The sequence below is a fragment of the Protopterus annectens genome, chromosome 6.part1, assembly GCF_019279795.1.
Source record: "Protopterus annectens isolate FY-2018-M chromosome 6.part1, PAN1.0, whole genome shotgun sequence".
Taxonomy (NCBI): Eukaryota; Metazoa; Chordata; order Ceratodontiformes; family Protopteridae; genus Protopterus; species Protopterus annectens.
The window spans coordinates 443,651,631-443,669,426 of NC_056738.1; the positions used below are offsets into that span (position 1 = coordinate 443,651,631).

The 17,796-nt window shown below is 37.0% G+C and overlaps 1 protein-coding gene across 1 annotated transcript in view; it reads right to left on the reverse strand.

Moving 5' to 3' along the window:
* The window catches only part of LOC122805310 (rac GTPase-activating protein 1-like), a 748,681-nt gene extending 731,570 nt beyond the window's left edge, over window positions 1-17,111 (reverse strand). The window contains exon 1 of the mRNA XM_044075398.1: window positions 16,899-17,111. The gene's annotated coding sequence lies outside the window, so the exon portion shown is untranslated. The remainder of the gene's footprint in view (window positions 1-16,898) is intronic.
* Window positions 17,112-17,796: the final 685 nt, after the last annotated feature.

The window sequence follows — 17,796 nt, forward strand, 5'->3', positions numbered from 1 at the left end:
TTTACATACTACTATCGTTTCATTACATTATTATAGAGAAAACTAAAAGGATGTGGTATATCAATTTTTAAATTTCCAGGTTAATATTTTTTCCTGATGATCTTTAATGTCATAATTTACATACTCTTTTTCTCCTCACATCCCAGGATGTTTTATATTTGTATTTAAACATTCTCACTATTAATTTATCATGCTCTTCTATTACCCACTTTATAGTCTATACATATTTACCCACTTAATATTCTATACATGTTTAAAGTAGTAGAATAAACAACTAGATTTAGTAGCCCATTTAGTAGCCCCCAATACCCCTTCATCTTCTGTCATATAAAACACACTTCTTTTAACTGGGCTTAAGATTGAGCACAATATGAAAGAAAACACTAATTGCACAATTTTCTTTACAGATTTTTCTGGGATCATATGAATATTTGATATATATTATATATACATACATAATATATATGTATATATATATATATATATATATATATATATATATATATATATATACAATTTTCCCATTAATGCAGAATTCACCAGATGAACCTTTTTCTTAAATGCTACTCTACATGTCTTCCACAGTAGACGTATTTCATTTCTTTTATCAAACTCTCCCATTGCATCATTTTTCACTAAATTGTGTTCCTAGCAAAGGCCCTTCATTCATTGAGAAATACAACCCCCCCCTCCAATTTTCACATCAGCCAAACCCCTACCTTTGTCTTAATTCAGGGTCATTTCCATTTCTGTTAAACATCCATTCAGGCAAACCAACACTTCCCTCATCCAGATTTTGTTTTTAGTAACTACAACTGTATTGTGTGCATATGTCAAAACTGCTGGACTCACCACCTCCTTTTGAATCACATATCTTGCATCTTTCATTAAGCTGCTTCACTCCCTGTTGCATTCATTACCAACACAAACAATGTGCCAGTCATGGAACATCCTTGCTTTATACACTTCATGCATATTTCTTTACTCAGCCACCCATTCACTAACAATCTCACTCTTATTTTGATATGCTGACATACACACTATCCTATTTCTACTACCTATTCCATACTTCTCCATGACATCCCACAAAACAGCACGTCTTACTGTATCAAATACCTTGCTGATGTCATCTAGCATAAGTTTCACATCCTCACTTTTACTAATTAGTTGTGAGAAATTGTGGATGCTATAACCATTCTTGACATCCATTCCCTTTTATACCTTATATATTGTTTCATAATATCCCTCATCCTTCCTTCCTTTCTCCTCTGTATTATTCTCATAAAAATTATTATCGGTGTTATTTAGTGTGATGGGTTTTCAAATGTCATTCTTCTCAGCTTTCGTCCATATACATTTCAATATCCTACTATATAACTCTTTATAGGAGGTCAACCATTCATGTAGTACATTTACAGAATACTTTGCCATCCATTACTTTCTTGTACATTCCATACTCTTATCTTGGCCTGATATTAAAATATTTCCTTTTCCAAGTACTTTGTCCAATTCACTTCTTCTTTCGGCTTTTCCTGGTTAGGGGTCGCCACAGTGGATCACCTTGTCCACTCATGATTGGCAGTGGAGTTTGTTGCCAGCCCAGCGCCCAACCTTCCACAGAAGGCACACACACACACTCACACCTAGGGCCAATTTAGAGTGTCCAATCCACCTGCAGCATGTCTTTGAGATGTGGGCACCCTGAGGGCACCCCAGATGAGGATCGAACCGGAGAACCTCTTGCTGTGAGGTGGCAATGCTAACCACTGCACCACCGTGGCCGCCCTACTTTGTCCAATTCACTAATAGTAATTTATTTTTTAAATTCTCCCTTAACTTGTTCTGGATTTTTTAAACTTTCCATTCTCCTTTAACATATTTCCAAATGCTGTACTACAATACTCAAATTTTCTCATGTTTTTTTACCTCTACCTTTACATTTTATATTTACCTCATTATGTTAATATCCTCATTTACTATTTTATCCAAATATACAGATCCCTCCTAATTTTTCCCTTCTAAATAATCTCTTCTTAAAAAGTAATGCCTTATTTTTTCTTGATTTCTTTTACATATTTCTTTTCTACATCACAATACTCTCTTGTATTATTCTCTAAATTCTCTAATACATTTCTATACACTTTCTCATTTTCATGCGTCCCTTCCTTTTTTACATCATCCTGCCATGGGGAGAAAACTTTTATACTAGTTTCTTTTAAAATTTAATCCACCATTCCAGACCAGTTTTTATAGATGTCATTCATGGTTATATGATCCTTCCATAACTGCAATATTTCCCACTTTCCAATTTCATCCTGTAATTTCTCATTTATTCTTTTTATTCCCATTTCTACTTTGGGCGGCCACGGTGGTGCAGCAGTTAGCATTGCTGCCTCACAGCAAGAGGTTCTCCGGTTCGATTCTCGGCTGGGGTGCCTTCTGTGTGGAGTCTGCATGTCCTCCCTGTGGTCGCTTGGGTTTCCTCCCACATACCAAAGACATGCAGTAGGTGAATTGGACACTCTAAATTGGCCCTAGGTGTGAGTGTGTGCATGTGTGTGCCTTCTTTGGAAGGTTGGGCTGGCAACTCAACACTGTAAAACTCCACTGCCAATCATGAGCGGACAGTTGATCCGCTGTGGCGAGCCCTAACCGGGAAAAGCCGAAAGAAGAATAAGAAGATTCAAATTCCTACTTTAATGTACTCCTGTTCATCACCTCCATATATCACAAAATAATATGAAAACAGTCAATTTTATCACTGTCTGCTACCCCCAAGCCTTCCAATATTAAAAAATAAACAAGTTCAGATCCAAGTGACCCTTTCTACAAGTCCATTGACTTATTTTACTCTACACAGCTAATTTACCAGAATCTATTACTTCCTGTAATTTCTTTTTTACATCTCTCCCTTTTCTTTTAATTATTTAAGAAGGAAAGTCCCCAGCAATTATAATTTTTATGTTAACCACTGCATAATCCAATATTTGACAAAACAAATTCTCTCTTTCCTTGCCTATATTGATATAATTCTATAAACATGTTCTGTCCATTTCACATCCACAACAGTTAACCTTACATCTAGTATTTTTTTTTCACAACCTGCATTCAGGCACAAACCTCCTTTCTCCCCATACTAGTTACATTGTAAATTATACCAGTCATTAATTAAATGAGAGAAATTCCCACAAGAGAAACATTATTTGGGTTGGCCATCATATCCCAATGTACCTCTATGTCCATCCACAAAAATAACACTAGACAAGAGTTTCATCATATTTTTTCACATTTCTAAACAGTTTCCAATCTCCACCCTCCATTCCATAGGTTTCTCTATCATCTTCAACTTTCACATTATCAACAGTTTCACACAGATCCTTCATGGATTTTTAACACTGCAGTTTAGAACAGATGACCCAATAGAAGACAAAGTAATGCTTTTAACATTTTAACATGTACGTTGCTACCAGAAAACAAATAATAGCTATACAGATAAATGTCCCTTTTGTTACACAGTTCCAGAAATTTCATCAGCTTCAAATGTTAAGTCACAAAAAATTTATGTCCCAATATGTATAAAAAAACAAATTTCTTGAGCTTTAAAAACCATACCTCTTCAACTGTCCAGGTTTTCACCTAATGTCCAGCTTTTGCTCCATATTTTTGATCTATTCCTCATAAAATTTGTGGTGTTCTGGCAAATCACTGGGATGATCTGAGGATTGAAGTCACTAAATAAGGACATTCATTCCAATTTCAGACTTCAAATCCTTCAGAAAATATATGTTAACACAAACCCTGTCACTCTAGCAACTTTCTAAGTTTACAAGTGCAATATTTAAAATCTATCCCTTAAAATTTACCCTTAGGTTTGGGCCTTTGTCCCCCTACGTTGTCATACTTTGTCCAGATTTCTTATACTAAGAGGTTGAAAGGTATGTTTAACACCCTGTATGTAATATCAGTCTATAACATTGTCATTCTTTGTTCTTATTCTCACAGTTGGCCTTCTCTTCTTTTAAAAAAAAAATTGCCTACAGATTGCTGCTGCCTCTTTTTTTTTTTGTCTGCTGTCACTGCTGCACATGTTTTAGTTACTGCATTATCTGTTGCCATAAAACCAGACACCTTCTCAGTTTGTTGCTGCTTTTCTCTTACATTCTGTCACAGGTGCATTTCCCACATTACCATCCTAATCTCTTCCAAAAATGTTATCGGCTATCTTACCCTATGAAACAGTAGAACCATCACCTGGATCATCCAATTTACCAGATCATCATCTACAAACCCTCCTAATACTAGTTCTGTTATCTGCACCACTTCAGACTTTCATACTTCCTTTTCCATTGAGACCGTTAAACATTGGTCATTTGTAATATCCACCACACAAGAATCTGTTTACATTCCATATTGAACAATTTTGTTCCAAATTCTAACTTTATACTTTCAAAACTCTCCATAGCTTTTCTCTCTTCCTGTATACTGATCCTTCCCTTAGGCCTCTTCCTTACTACTGTAAGATCCCTCTGACACAATCTAGTAGCACAAAAGAGTAGTTTTTTATTGATGTATATATATATATATATATATATATATATTTATATATATACATTGATATTATTTATATCTATTTACAAATCTCCATACATTATAAACTTCAATTTAAGCATCATTCTCCACTCTTATCCACATCCAAAATGTTATTTTCTCCAGAATCTTTGTCAAAGTCCATTTTCCATTGTATTTGGATTTCATTTAGTCTCCAATTCCAAATAGTCCATGAAACATAAAATATTACTCTGTCCATTTTCTTCACTTTTCCTGTTTTTGTACACCATAATAACCAAATCCTATTATGCCCATATTTATTTGCACAAAATTTTAACAAAATGTCCCTATTATGTTTACATATTTCTTTCCACAAATTATGAACTCTTTCACATTTCAAAACACACATACACAGTCTCAAACTCCCCACATTTAGTACATATTCTAACTTGCTTTTTCTTGTATGGCATATTTGCCTTAACCAGCAATTTTCTAATAGACAATCTCCATAAAAAATCATTACATTCTTTAATTTTTTATAGTTATTATATGTCATCGTTATGGATTTTTTCTCATCTCTCAAAATCTTTCCACGGATCAATGCAATAAAATGCTTTCATAATATTTAAGCACCATTCCCTTCTACTTTTTTCAAAGTCTATTTTCAATAATACACATTTTGTTTTGGTACGCTTTTATTTCTTTATTCACTATGCTTTTTCACTTCAATTCCTTCCCACAATTCTTTGTATTCATAATATAGTATAATTTCTACCAAGTTTTTATTTTCCTTCATAATTCTTTTTAATACCCTATATAAAATTAAAGATGTTGCATGTACTATTGGGTTTATTAAACCCAAACCTCCTTACTCTTCTTTCGTATACAGAACTCCTCCTCTCGACTAGAGTCAGTCTACAGCCCCATTTAAAAGAAAATATAATCATCATTAGTTTCTTTTCATACTTAATAGGAATCATATAGATGTTAGCGACATAAGCAATTTTTGCTATTACCATGGTGTTCAACAAGTGTGCTTTTTTCTATATGAAAATCTATGATTTCCAAAAAAGCAGTCATATCCTTCACGAGTACATTATCCCATTGTAGTGGTCTGTATTCATTCCTTCCAAATGTTATTCCTAATATATCTACATATTTTTCATTGAAAATCAATACCTCCTATCATACCTTCAAAACCAAATCCTTTTACTTTTCTCTTTATTTATACTTAAACCATTTTTTTCCTTTATACTTAATTTTTCACTTACTTCTTCCATCCATACTTTATTTTTAACAATTATTACAATATCATCTGCATAATTATACATAGATTGTAATTCCTTCATTTTGTATCCACCGCTAATTGACATTTTATTTATTTCCTTCACTATTACATTCATAACCAATGAGAAAATTACACTACCAGCTGGGCAGCCCTGCTTTATTCCACATTCTATTTCTTCCCCAATCCAGCCATTTACATTTTGTTTCACATAGTTCTTTTCATAAACATAGTTTACTACTTGTAATATTTTTTGCTTACATTATATGTCTGCAAAATTCCCCATAACGATTTATATTGAATATCATAAGCTTCACTTATATCCCCTATCTTAAATAAAAATGTAGAAGCAAAAGTTATGATATCATAAATTATTTCTCATCCATAATAACTCTTGATGTCCTCTTCCTACCAATACATTTTGGTCATATATTCTATCCATTTTTTTGTAACAATTTTATTACCACATATTTTTGCATTATGCACTGTTTAACCACATAAATAGCATCTTTTTTATCACATTCATTGGTCAAATGATCACCTTTTCCACAACAACAAGTCTTTGGTTGCTCCTGTATTTCACAAAACCCCTATTACTATTAACATTAATAATACTAGGTAAATGCATAACATTGGCATTTACCATGTTCAGTATTACTCCACATTCCCATCCCCAAGCCCATAGTCTTCTTTCATCATATATTAGGTTCACAGATTGTTGGTACTAGGCTATCGGCCCTCGGGCCTATACAAGCCTAGCCATAACAATTCCCTGGACATTTCTTCCCACAATATTTACTTCTCTGGACCCCTGTCTAGCAGGGCAACTGACATGATCCCCGGGGTGAATTTCCTATCTCCCATCCAATTTTTGTATTGTCCATTACTTCTTTACTATATAGTTGACAACTGTTCTTTAGGTTCTTTTCCTTAAACTTCAGTTCTAAACTGGATCATTATTCTTTTTTTTTTGTTTGTCTGTGAAATGCTTGCACCACACATTCTAACCATGGATAAATATTGTTTATTTATTTAACATTTGTTAACTGGGAAAGTCTGACTTGGAAGAAAGCCAGTTTTCAGTGGAGGCCCAGGAGAAAACACTCCAGATGCATGTCTTTGAACATGGAAGGAAACCAGAGCACCCGGAGGAAACTCACACGAATGCAGGGAGGACATGCAGACTCCGCACAGAAGGCAACCCAGCCAAGAATCGAACTGGAGAACCTCTTGCTGAGAAGTGACAACACTACCACTGCACCAGTGCACCGTCCATATTTTTCTTTTGTTCATAGGCATCCAAAAAATTTTCCATGGCCTGTCCAGTCTCAAATATCAAGTCACAAAAGGTCTTTTTATTAATTAAAATAAATCCTCTTACCTCTTTTGCTTTGACACCCAGAGGTGCTTTGACAGAATCCCAAACCTCGTACCCGTCCAAACTTTCTTCTTTTTTACTGCTCACACATACTGTATACTTCTTTTTTGTTTCTTTTATTTTTTTCATCTCTGTTCCTTCTCCAAAAATTTGTGCACAAGTTTTTGTCTCAAACTCTTTCTGGCACATTCTCATCTCCTTTTTCTTCTTCTATTTTTTCCAAAATGTCACTCCATGAAATTGCTGCTCCATTTTCTGTCTCACCTTGGTTTATCCCCCCCCCCCCCCGATTGCAGGGTTTTAAATATGCATTTTTCAGAGGAAAATTTCTCTCCTACAAACAATCTCCTCTGAAAGTTTTCTCTGAATCCATCTATGTTTCAGCTACAATCTCCTCTTCCTCCAATTTTCACTGTTTTTTTTCTGCACCCACATCATCAGAAGAAACTTCTGGTAGTTTTTCTACCATTTCAACTACATTTTCAGCAACTTTCATTCCAGTTTCAGCAAATGCTGAATCAGCCATGTTTTCTCCACGTTTCCCCTGGCCACCTCTGCACCTGGAGCAGGAACAGGAAATATGATGTGTCACACACAAAGGCTTCCCTCTACTACCAATAGTAGGGCAAGTTCCTCAGCACCCTGGTCAAATTTCTCCAATATTAGTATGAATACTGCCTCAGGTGTTCCCTGAAAAAAGGTCTTTATCCTAGTGAGACTAATCTGGTCAACAAAGTGCCAATAATGTAGTAAATAAAATTTGTGAGGGCACGATATTTCTACAGGGATTATGTACTCCTGACATATTCATTTGGTATTCTGAGGTGTGTTTTTATGTGGTCTGATGCCACTCTGAGACACATATCCTAGCACTAGTCACACACCTGCTCAGAACTTTATCAAGGTTTTGCATTGTATTCATTTATACAGAATAAAGATTAGTTATTTGTGGCTAGACCATTTGACTCCCATAGACTTTAAAACTGTCCTACATGCTAGTAACATGGTACCTCCCATCATATTCCACTGAGTGGAGCACACAGTTGGGTAACAGGCATGTATATCACTTTCAGGCTGTCATTGCTGGCCTCAATGCATCTTTTCCCATCCAAGGTCTGTTGTACAGAATGGTACAGCACAAACTAGTGATCACGTTTTTTTTCTTATTGCTGTTATATTCTTTATTATTTGTCCTTCATTGTTTTGTTTCTCTCCATTTTGATACACACTTTCTGTAGCGTTGAATGCATTTAAGATACCGTGCACCTGCCTAACCACCACCTGCTGTCTCTCCTGCCATCACTAGAGCAGCCCCTTTCTGCACAGTGAGAACGTCATACTGCAGGGGGCAATCTGGAAGGTTCTCTGGTAGTGAGTGGAGGCTCCTCATCAACAAACATCACCATGGTGTCCCACTGGTTCACTCAGTGGGAGGTGAAGGACTGGTGATGGCTAAAGTAGACAAGTGGCGAGACACCTGGATGGTCACCCTGGAGTGCATTTTCATGCATCTTGCAGAGCCATATGGCTGCCTGGCCAGACTACTGGGCCAGTAATGGCTAGGCTCAACAATAAGGTAGTCATATAGGTGACAGACTTCGTGAGCTCACCCATTGTGAAGCTTGCCAGGCAATTCCCTCTTCCATCCTAACTCCCTTGATGGTGTTTCCTTTGCTTGTATTTCAGTCCCCTACCCAGTTCCTTGTCCAGTCTCCACTAATAACAATGGTTTTACCACTCTTTGTCTGCATCTCTCCTTTGTGGCCCTTAAGATTTGTCAGCACATACCTTGTTTTTTATCTATTTATGTCCATCTATCCTGCTGCTCTCTTTATAGCCTCCTTCCTTCCCATACCTTTCCTGTCAAACACAAAAGACAGCCTTCCTCCTCGACATTACACAACTCTTCCTGGCGACTGGTTCTTTGGTTCTTTTGGGTACCTCTGCTTGCTCTTCACCCTGTATTATCCATTCATTTCCTTCTCATTTATAACGATGGTAGGGACTTGACTGTGTAGCCATTATCTGGGCTCTTGGCAATGCCTGTGTTGCAAGGAGTGTCACATCAATGCCATTATGGACATGCATCATCATAGATACAGTACCTACATACCACTGGACCTAGGCCACATGACTTGCCATTGCACAGTCACCTTCACTGCAAAAGGTATGCTACTTTCATTTGCAGCATGAGCATATTTATGCAGCTCTAGGATTGGATGTCCACATTAGGTTTCTGCTACTAGTGGCCCAGTGGTCAGGGCCATGCAGCTATGCAACTCTGCAGGCTTCACAGCTGCATGTTAGCATCCATGTTACCATTTTTTTTAATCCTGGTCCTAAAGTGCACGTAAATCCATGAGCCATCACAATGCTTTGGTGACTATCATTACGATCTGTACGTTATAAATAATCCATCTTACAGTATGTCATCATTTAAAAGCCAATGTCTCAATTAAAAACAATGATGTTTTTTCTTGCAGTCTTAATTACAAGTTGGCTTTAATTAAAACTGTTGGCAAAAAATTAATAAACTTTATTAAAAAGCTACTTTTTCACACAGAAAACTGCTAGTTTAATAATCCATAATACAGACTGAAGAAACCATGTTTTCTTGAGTTTCCTTTTGCAATTAACAGCTGTCATAGTGACAGTCCCCATACACACATTGATTCTCATATGCTAATAAACACCCTCATCTATCATCCACATGCAAAGATACTCTCGTGTACACATCCAATTAGTTGAGAGAGAAAAATGAATTGCCATAAAAGCTTTATTCCAGCTATTTCTTTCAACATCTTCACATATGCATTTAAATAAAACATGTTTACCTGTATCAAAGACCATTTCAGTGAAGGGAAGCAAAAGATAAGTTCTGGCAAACCACTGCAGTGTGTATTTCTGCTATCTTGACATAAGGTGTGATCCTCTACCTGGAGTGGAATGCTATTAGAATGTATTTACTGCAAGTGCCATTATTGCAGTGAATAAGGTTGATGTAGTGCAGTGGTCAAGTATAAATCACCTCACATCAAGAGGTCCTCTGGTTTTATTTTCAGCTAGGGTATCTTCTATTTGGGGGTGTACATGTCCCCCTTCGAGTTTGTGAGAATTTTCTCTGGCAATTCTGGTTTCTTCCCAACTACCAAAGATGTGTAGCAGGCAAACAGGTGAATTTCAATTATCCTTAGGTATGCGTGACATGGAAAAAGGCATGGCAGTCTTTTCCCCACTTGTCTATTAAACTGTAAATGATGGGATCTCTTCACGGAGTCAGATGAAAATTGTAAGCATAAATGGATGAACTAATTTATTCATTTGTTAATCAGGGAAGCATGACCCAAACCAAAAGGCAAAGACTAAACTCAGTAACACATTTAACTTACGGTGGGTGCAATAATGAAGTAAACTAATGAGATTTAGCTACAGCTTTTAAATTATATTCAAATACGTACATATACACACACACTCCTTGACATAAAAGGAAGAGGAATTAGACTAGAGAACCTCCTCATATCATAGCCAGTAAAGCAAAGATAAAGTACAATATGAAGAGTCAGTTGCCATACAAGTAGAAGGGTTGACAACACACACCACACCACAAATGGTGCTACATTATCAAAGCTTTCTACAGACTTGTGTCAGGGTGCACAGAGTACTGCAGTGAGATGATGACTCTCTAATTAGTTCCACCAAAAGGACCCTTACCTCGCACAAGCAGAAGTAAAATGGGAGTAAACCATTTTACCCTAAAGGGTTTCTGGTTTTCAGCTTTCACAAATGTGACCAAATCATCCATTCTCATATTTTTCTAAAACTTTGGTTTTCAGCAAGTCTCCAGTTCCACGATTTTGCCCAAGCATTGCTTATGATCTAGGTTTAGCTTCCAAGTATTAAATGGACTCTTATTTTTTCCTCTGTACTAATGCTGGCAATTTAAATTAGTAACTATCCTCATTAGAAGGTTTTAAACCATGTGTGCTGACATGTCATGTACTAAAAACAGAAATGGAACATATGCAATATTATCTGAAGCCACATCTGCAAAAGTCCCTTATGAGCCTAATGCAGTACTGAGGATGGCATACTTGTAGTAACAAACAAGTCCTTTTAAAATGCACAATATTTTTTACTGGACATGTAACAAAATCAAATCACATTACCCAGAAACAAACTACAGTGAAAGCTGATAACATTTTACAGTCCTTGTATTAAGCTACTGAAGGTTAAAAAAATTAAAGTGGAAACACATGAGAAATACAAAATAAAATCCAAAGGACTTCTGTTGTTATACTACAAAGGGACCACAACCCATTCCATCTCCTTTCCTGAAAACCTTGAGAATTTACCAGGGCGCTCTATCAGAAGTGTAAGGCCCAGTCCTGCAAATTTTACCAATTAAAAGAAATATGTTACTTAAATATTGAATTGGAAAGACTACATTTTACACTTTTCAAAGTGTTTTACAGGGTACTTTTCCCCATTCTTCTATTATGGGTAGGTGGTTCACAGATTCATAGGTGTTTAATACAGTAGGTTAATAACAACAAGGGCCTCTTTAAGCTTAGCCATGCATCCCAAATCTCTGACAAGTTCTGGAATCCTCAATAAGTGTAAGCAGGGGCTTCAGAATGAAACATTTACAAGCAGGGGCCTGGGAGATGAACAATTTACAAGCTGCCCGAGTCCATTAGAAAAATAGGTGCCAAACCAGTGATGGATTTCCCTTTCCCAGTCCTGACATCCAAGTTACAATTGAATTGGGTTAGGGAAGATCTCTGCTTCACATGGATGGGAAGCCTGTTTCAGAGAACGGAGAGTCTCTGGATACATAGCAGGTCCTATTTACAGCACAGGCAAGGTTTAAGTCTTCATAACAGGTAATTCTGGTGCTGTTTGTTTTGCACATATGCAGGAGGTCCTTCAGGGTGAGGTCTGACAATGCCTTGCATGCCAGCCATTCTCAATAGCTGTAGAAAACAGAACACAGGGATAGGACCTTGAGGTGGTTTGCATAGGACAGGTTACTTACACCCTGTATTCTTTTAATGAGGAACCTCTGTGGACATTCCATTTGTTGGAAATGCCTGGTTAGGTACATACCAAAGGAGGCACTGTAAACTCAATGACAAGTCTGATGAATGCCGAATATAGTAGAATAAAGACTTCCTTGGCCTTAGATAACATATCTTTGTTCACAAGTTTACAACACAGAAGGATTTCTTCACTACTATAGGCAGTGATGGTCAAAGGCTAGATTAGTGTGTGTGTGTGTGAATGACTTCCCCAGTGGATACTATTATATATTTTGTCACATTTAGTTTTAGTCCATGGCTTTGACACCAGTTATTTGTCAGTGACAGCCCTTCCTGGAAAACATGCGTGTCACTGCAGGATTCTATGACTGTTCCTAATTTGCAATCATCTGCAAATTTAGCTAGCCATTGGCCTTGACTTCTGAGAAGCAAATGCCAAAAAAAGAATGGTCCCAGGACCGATTCCTGAGGGACTCCTCTTGTGACTGGCCTCTGTGGTGGTGGACTCCCCAGTTATAACTTCCTGGGTCCCATCTGTGAGCCAGCTGGCTATCCAGCAGGTGACATACCTAACCTCTTGAGTTTGTCACCAATGTACATGGGGAGTATTGTATCAAATGCCTTGGCCAGGTCAAGGTAGGCAGTGTGAACCATTTTTCCCTCATCCATTTCTTTGGTGGCCTTTTCAAAGAAGATATGAGCTAGTGAAACTTATGGGCTTGTGGTTTCCAGGGTCTGTAGATGGCCCAACTTTGTGCAGAAGGATGACTGTCGCTGTTCTCCATTCATGAAGCCTGTTTGGAAACTGCAGTTAAATAGCAATTCAAGAGAGCCTGTTTCCTGCTATTTAGAATGCATCTCAGGATATTGTTGGCACCCACTGATGCAGTGTTCTTGGCCTTAGAGAGGATCAAGGACCTCTTCCCTAGTGATAGCAGGGGGAGTTGTACTTCATGGTATTTTCTGCTATTTACTGAGGGAAGGTTGAGGGGCAGAGAGTGGAAAAGTTGGACCAACATCCCTACTACTGAAGTGTGAGATTTTTGTACCTTGGGGTTGGTGGTAATAAGCAATGATGCCACAGTCTTGCATTAGTATACATTACTGCACATTCGTAATGACTGCTCTGCTATTCCAATGGTTATAAATTCCTTAGTATTTTAACAGTCACCAGTGGGAGATCACAGAATATTCTTACAGTGTTGGTGGTTACCACTTTCATTTCTACAGCAAATACTAAAAATCGTACACCTTTGCTCACTTTACTATGACAAAGTGCATTCCTAGACAAGTAGTGCCAATCTGTTGATACAGGAAGTAACCTCTGGGCCAAAGTATGAAACGAAATGCAACTTATTGCAATTCAAAATGATAGACAAATTTCTTAATGGCCAAATCAATGGTTGAATGTTAAAAAGTTAAAATAACAGTGAACTATACAAATTAGAAACCTTCATTTAGAAGGGGCAACTGTAGCAATAACTTCTGTTGTGCTAAATACAAATATTGCCACAACACAGGCTTTTGAATTAATTTTCAATAAAACTATACAGACATCACATGTAATTTATCACTTCTGTTTTGCAAGAGAAGAGAATATGACGAATCCCCCAGCAACATAGAATACAGCAAAACCAAGATCTACTGTTTATCGTAAGTTATAATAAAACAGAAAAATGAAAAGACATCTCAATTAACATGATGTTCAAAGAATGCAGCAGACACAGGGGCACCACTTACTAATGTAGTGAGTGGTTATGCTACACAGAAGGGGCAATTCTCAATTTCCAGATTTCTCTTAAGTAAATCACATTTTGTACACAGCCACGATAATATAATCAGGTAGAGTGCACCAAGAACTCCTTATGTAAGGTGTAAAATGCTCCCCTGACTTAAGTTAAGTTATCAAAAAGTTAGCATGTAGTATTGTACTCCACTACCATATCTCTCCATATCTTCTCAAGCTAAAAATAATGGGGGGGCAAAGGCTCAAAACCAGGGATGACTTTTAAATATTACTCTAATTTACCTAATATATATATATATATATATATATATATATATATATATATATACACACACACACACACACACACACACACACACACATACATACATACATATACACACGCACACATCAACCAGATGCAGTGAATACACACACATTTAAAAAAAACACCTGCCGGCACGTTGATGGTGGGTGGTTCACAAGTAAGACTGTAGCAACCATAGTAAGAATTTTTAGTGCATGTGTGCCCAGGGCTGGACTTAATTTCAGGACCCAGTTTGGACTATTGTTGTGGGGCACCTCAGCAGATACCTTACTCTTCCCACTCCAACCTTCCATATACCTGTTGACTTCCTGGACTTAGGACTATTTTAGATAAAATTAATAAAATACACTTTTATTTAATTAAAACAGAGTTTTGTTAAATCAGTAAGTGGACTAACACATGCAGAGCTTTTTCAGCCATATCCTAGGTCACAAGTGCAACAGTAAAGATTTACGTGTGTGAATAATTTAAAGTAGTCACTAAGCATCAGGTTTTGACAGATGGGAGGAAGACAAAATGTGTTGAGAAAACCCACACGCAGGTAGGGAGAACATGTAAAACCGGACAGTTTCTTTAGCTTTCTTCAATATACTTAGAAAAACTCCTCCTCAGTCCAGTACAACTATTTTCTAGCTATATATTTTTGCTTGCCCACCTATTTTGTATACAACTCTGAAACTGATTCTCCTGCAGTACATTTATGATTCAAACTGTTTATATTGGTATTTTTCTTCTTTCAGCCAGGTGAATCATTTGTCAGTCCCCTTTTACCTCCAACCACTCAATATACATTCACCTTGTGTTTCCCTCTATGAAATTATTTTGTTTCTATCTCTGACTGCTACAAGCATTTCCATATCATTCTGCTGAACTGATAGCATTCTGTCTTATTATCAGACAACAGCTCAAGTCACAATATGTTACTGTAAATATAAAGAGCAGTAAAAAAGTATTGGTTTTCATAATCTCTGAAACTGAATATGCCTCAGTTAATTCTTTTAAATGTATTTGTTAAAAAACAAACAATCAGTTCTCAAGTTGAGCCTAGTCTCACTTTCTTCTGAGACACTAACTGGAGTGGTTTACAAAACCAGATGTTTAATCTGAGAAGATTTTTGTTGAAAACCCTTGTAAGCCCTCAACAACAGTAACTGGCTACTGTGGGAGAAGCTAACACTGAGCTAGACAAGAGAAAAGGAGCTGCAGTTAACAACACTGGACTAGGTACTAGTGGAGTGCACAACATGAAATGTGTGCTCACAACACTTGTAGCTACTACAAAACAAAGACTAGTAGTCAGAAAACACTTTGTTGTAGTGTATCTTGGGCAGTCTGGGTGACAAAGTAAAATGACCCTAACATAGCCTAGTATGGGACCCTAATGGCCAAACTAGTTATAACTGGCCTGAGACCAACCCTATGCATGCATCCCTCCGAGACACCCACTGGATAAACTATTCATGAACAGGGCAGAAATGTTTGCTGGGAAATCCAAATTCCTAGAAGTGAACACAAGCAACTTTCTCTGGCACAGGTTCTTAACAACAGCATGTGCCTCAGTGGGTTCATCTAAACAGAAGTGTGCACATTTTTACAGTGTGATGCCTTTTGTGCACTCTATCCTTCCCATGTATTCATTTTGAGAGATAAACATACATAAACTGGCAAGATCATACCTCCCATCTGATTTTTGTCTTATATTTTTGGTCTGTCCCTCATAAAATGTGTGATTCTATGACACATCAGTGAGAAATTAAGTTACTATATAATGACACAAATTTGGGTTTCAGACTTTATATCCTTTAGAGAAATATATGCTAACACAAAGCCTGTTGTTCTAGCAAGTTTCTAAACTTATAAGAGCAATATTTAAATTCTACCCCTATTTTTGGGCTTTTATCCCCTTAATATTTTAGGCTTTGTCCAAATGTCCTACATTAAAAGGTAGAGAGCTATGTTATCCACCCACTCTCCAAAAAATGCTTCCAAAGTTCCAATAGCATAAACCAGGGCAGTATGTTTATCAATCTCTTACAACATACCCGATTCTAAAACAGCACTCGGGCAAAGGAGACAAACATGGGAAGAGCCTTTAAATACTAGTACTGGTATACTGATTTTCTAATATGTATGCAATTATTAACTTAAATTATTGGTACATGAACGATACACAATACTATAATATTTGGTTTTGTTCTGAAATCGCATTTTGAAGACAGACAGCATAACATTACGATCCACAAGCAAGGGCAGTTAAGAGCCAAGTGTGCTATATTAATTATTGTTAATATCGGTGTTTTAGCTACACTGATCACGTTAGTTATACCCCTCTAGCATAAAAAGTAAAGCAGAAAAGCACAACATAGCTCATTGATTTAATCAACCCGGTGTTTGCTACAATTTCTGCTTTACAAATGGTAACAAGAGCCACACCCCACAAAGCAGGAGCGCCTCTGCTAAGCATCAACCTCCCCGCTACACCTGCGCCATTAAAGGCGACCATCCAGCAGCGTACTTTTCTGATCTATGATACAAGGGTCTCCACTTAAAACAATATGGTTTTATGAACTTTTTCTTTGTACATGTTTCCTCACCTGAGTTATTCAGAATCTCTTCCCTCTTTGCGGTTGAAAACGTTTAGTATTCCCCAGTTTTTACGCTAAACAACCAGAAACTTTTCTCGTCCAGTAAATATAACCGGTGCAGAACCAAAAAACACTACCCATTCTCTTGCGTGGATTTTAGGAATAACCTCAGGTCAAAGGGCGTATAGCTCAGGCTCTGATTTTAGGAAAAATGTTGGAGCGTTTTAGGATTACTTTGATTTGGCCCTTATTGATGAAGCATATCTGAACTGGTATGGCCTGGGAGTGGGACTGTTTGTTTTACTGTGTGAGGGTGAACTTGGAACCTTTTGAAATGGTTTAGGTGCGATATCTTTACTAAGACACAACACACACACATATATTTAAAATTACCAGCCTAAAGATGTTCTGTTGTAGATTTTTGCCTCATAGTACTGAAGTGCTTGAGATTCGATATAATGATTCAATCTGAATATTTAGAAAAACATTGGAATGTAAGTTTCGTCCTAATAGACTATGCCCTCCAGGAGGCACCTACCTAAATCGTCATACTTTTCCTATTTTTAAAGCCCCCCTTTTTTTTGCTGATAGTTTAATCAATTACTGTTTATTGATCTATTTTGAATATGTTGGCAGCTTTAAGAAGACCATTTCTTAGCCATATTATTTAAATTACGCATACACAAAAAGGGCTGTGTCCAATTGTAGCCAATCTTAATACTGTAAATTGTCATTAATCGTATACTTTATTGTTCAGACTTATCCTTGCTTCGTTGGTATCTACTGACATTGTTCGTAAAGTTAATTTTTAGAAATTCCCTGAAATGACATATTTCACCCTTGGTTAACGGATGATTCTTCACGTTCAGTTTTAAGTGGTGTGCTATCTGTAGGTGTTTAAGACTGT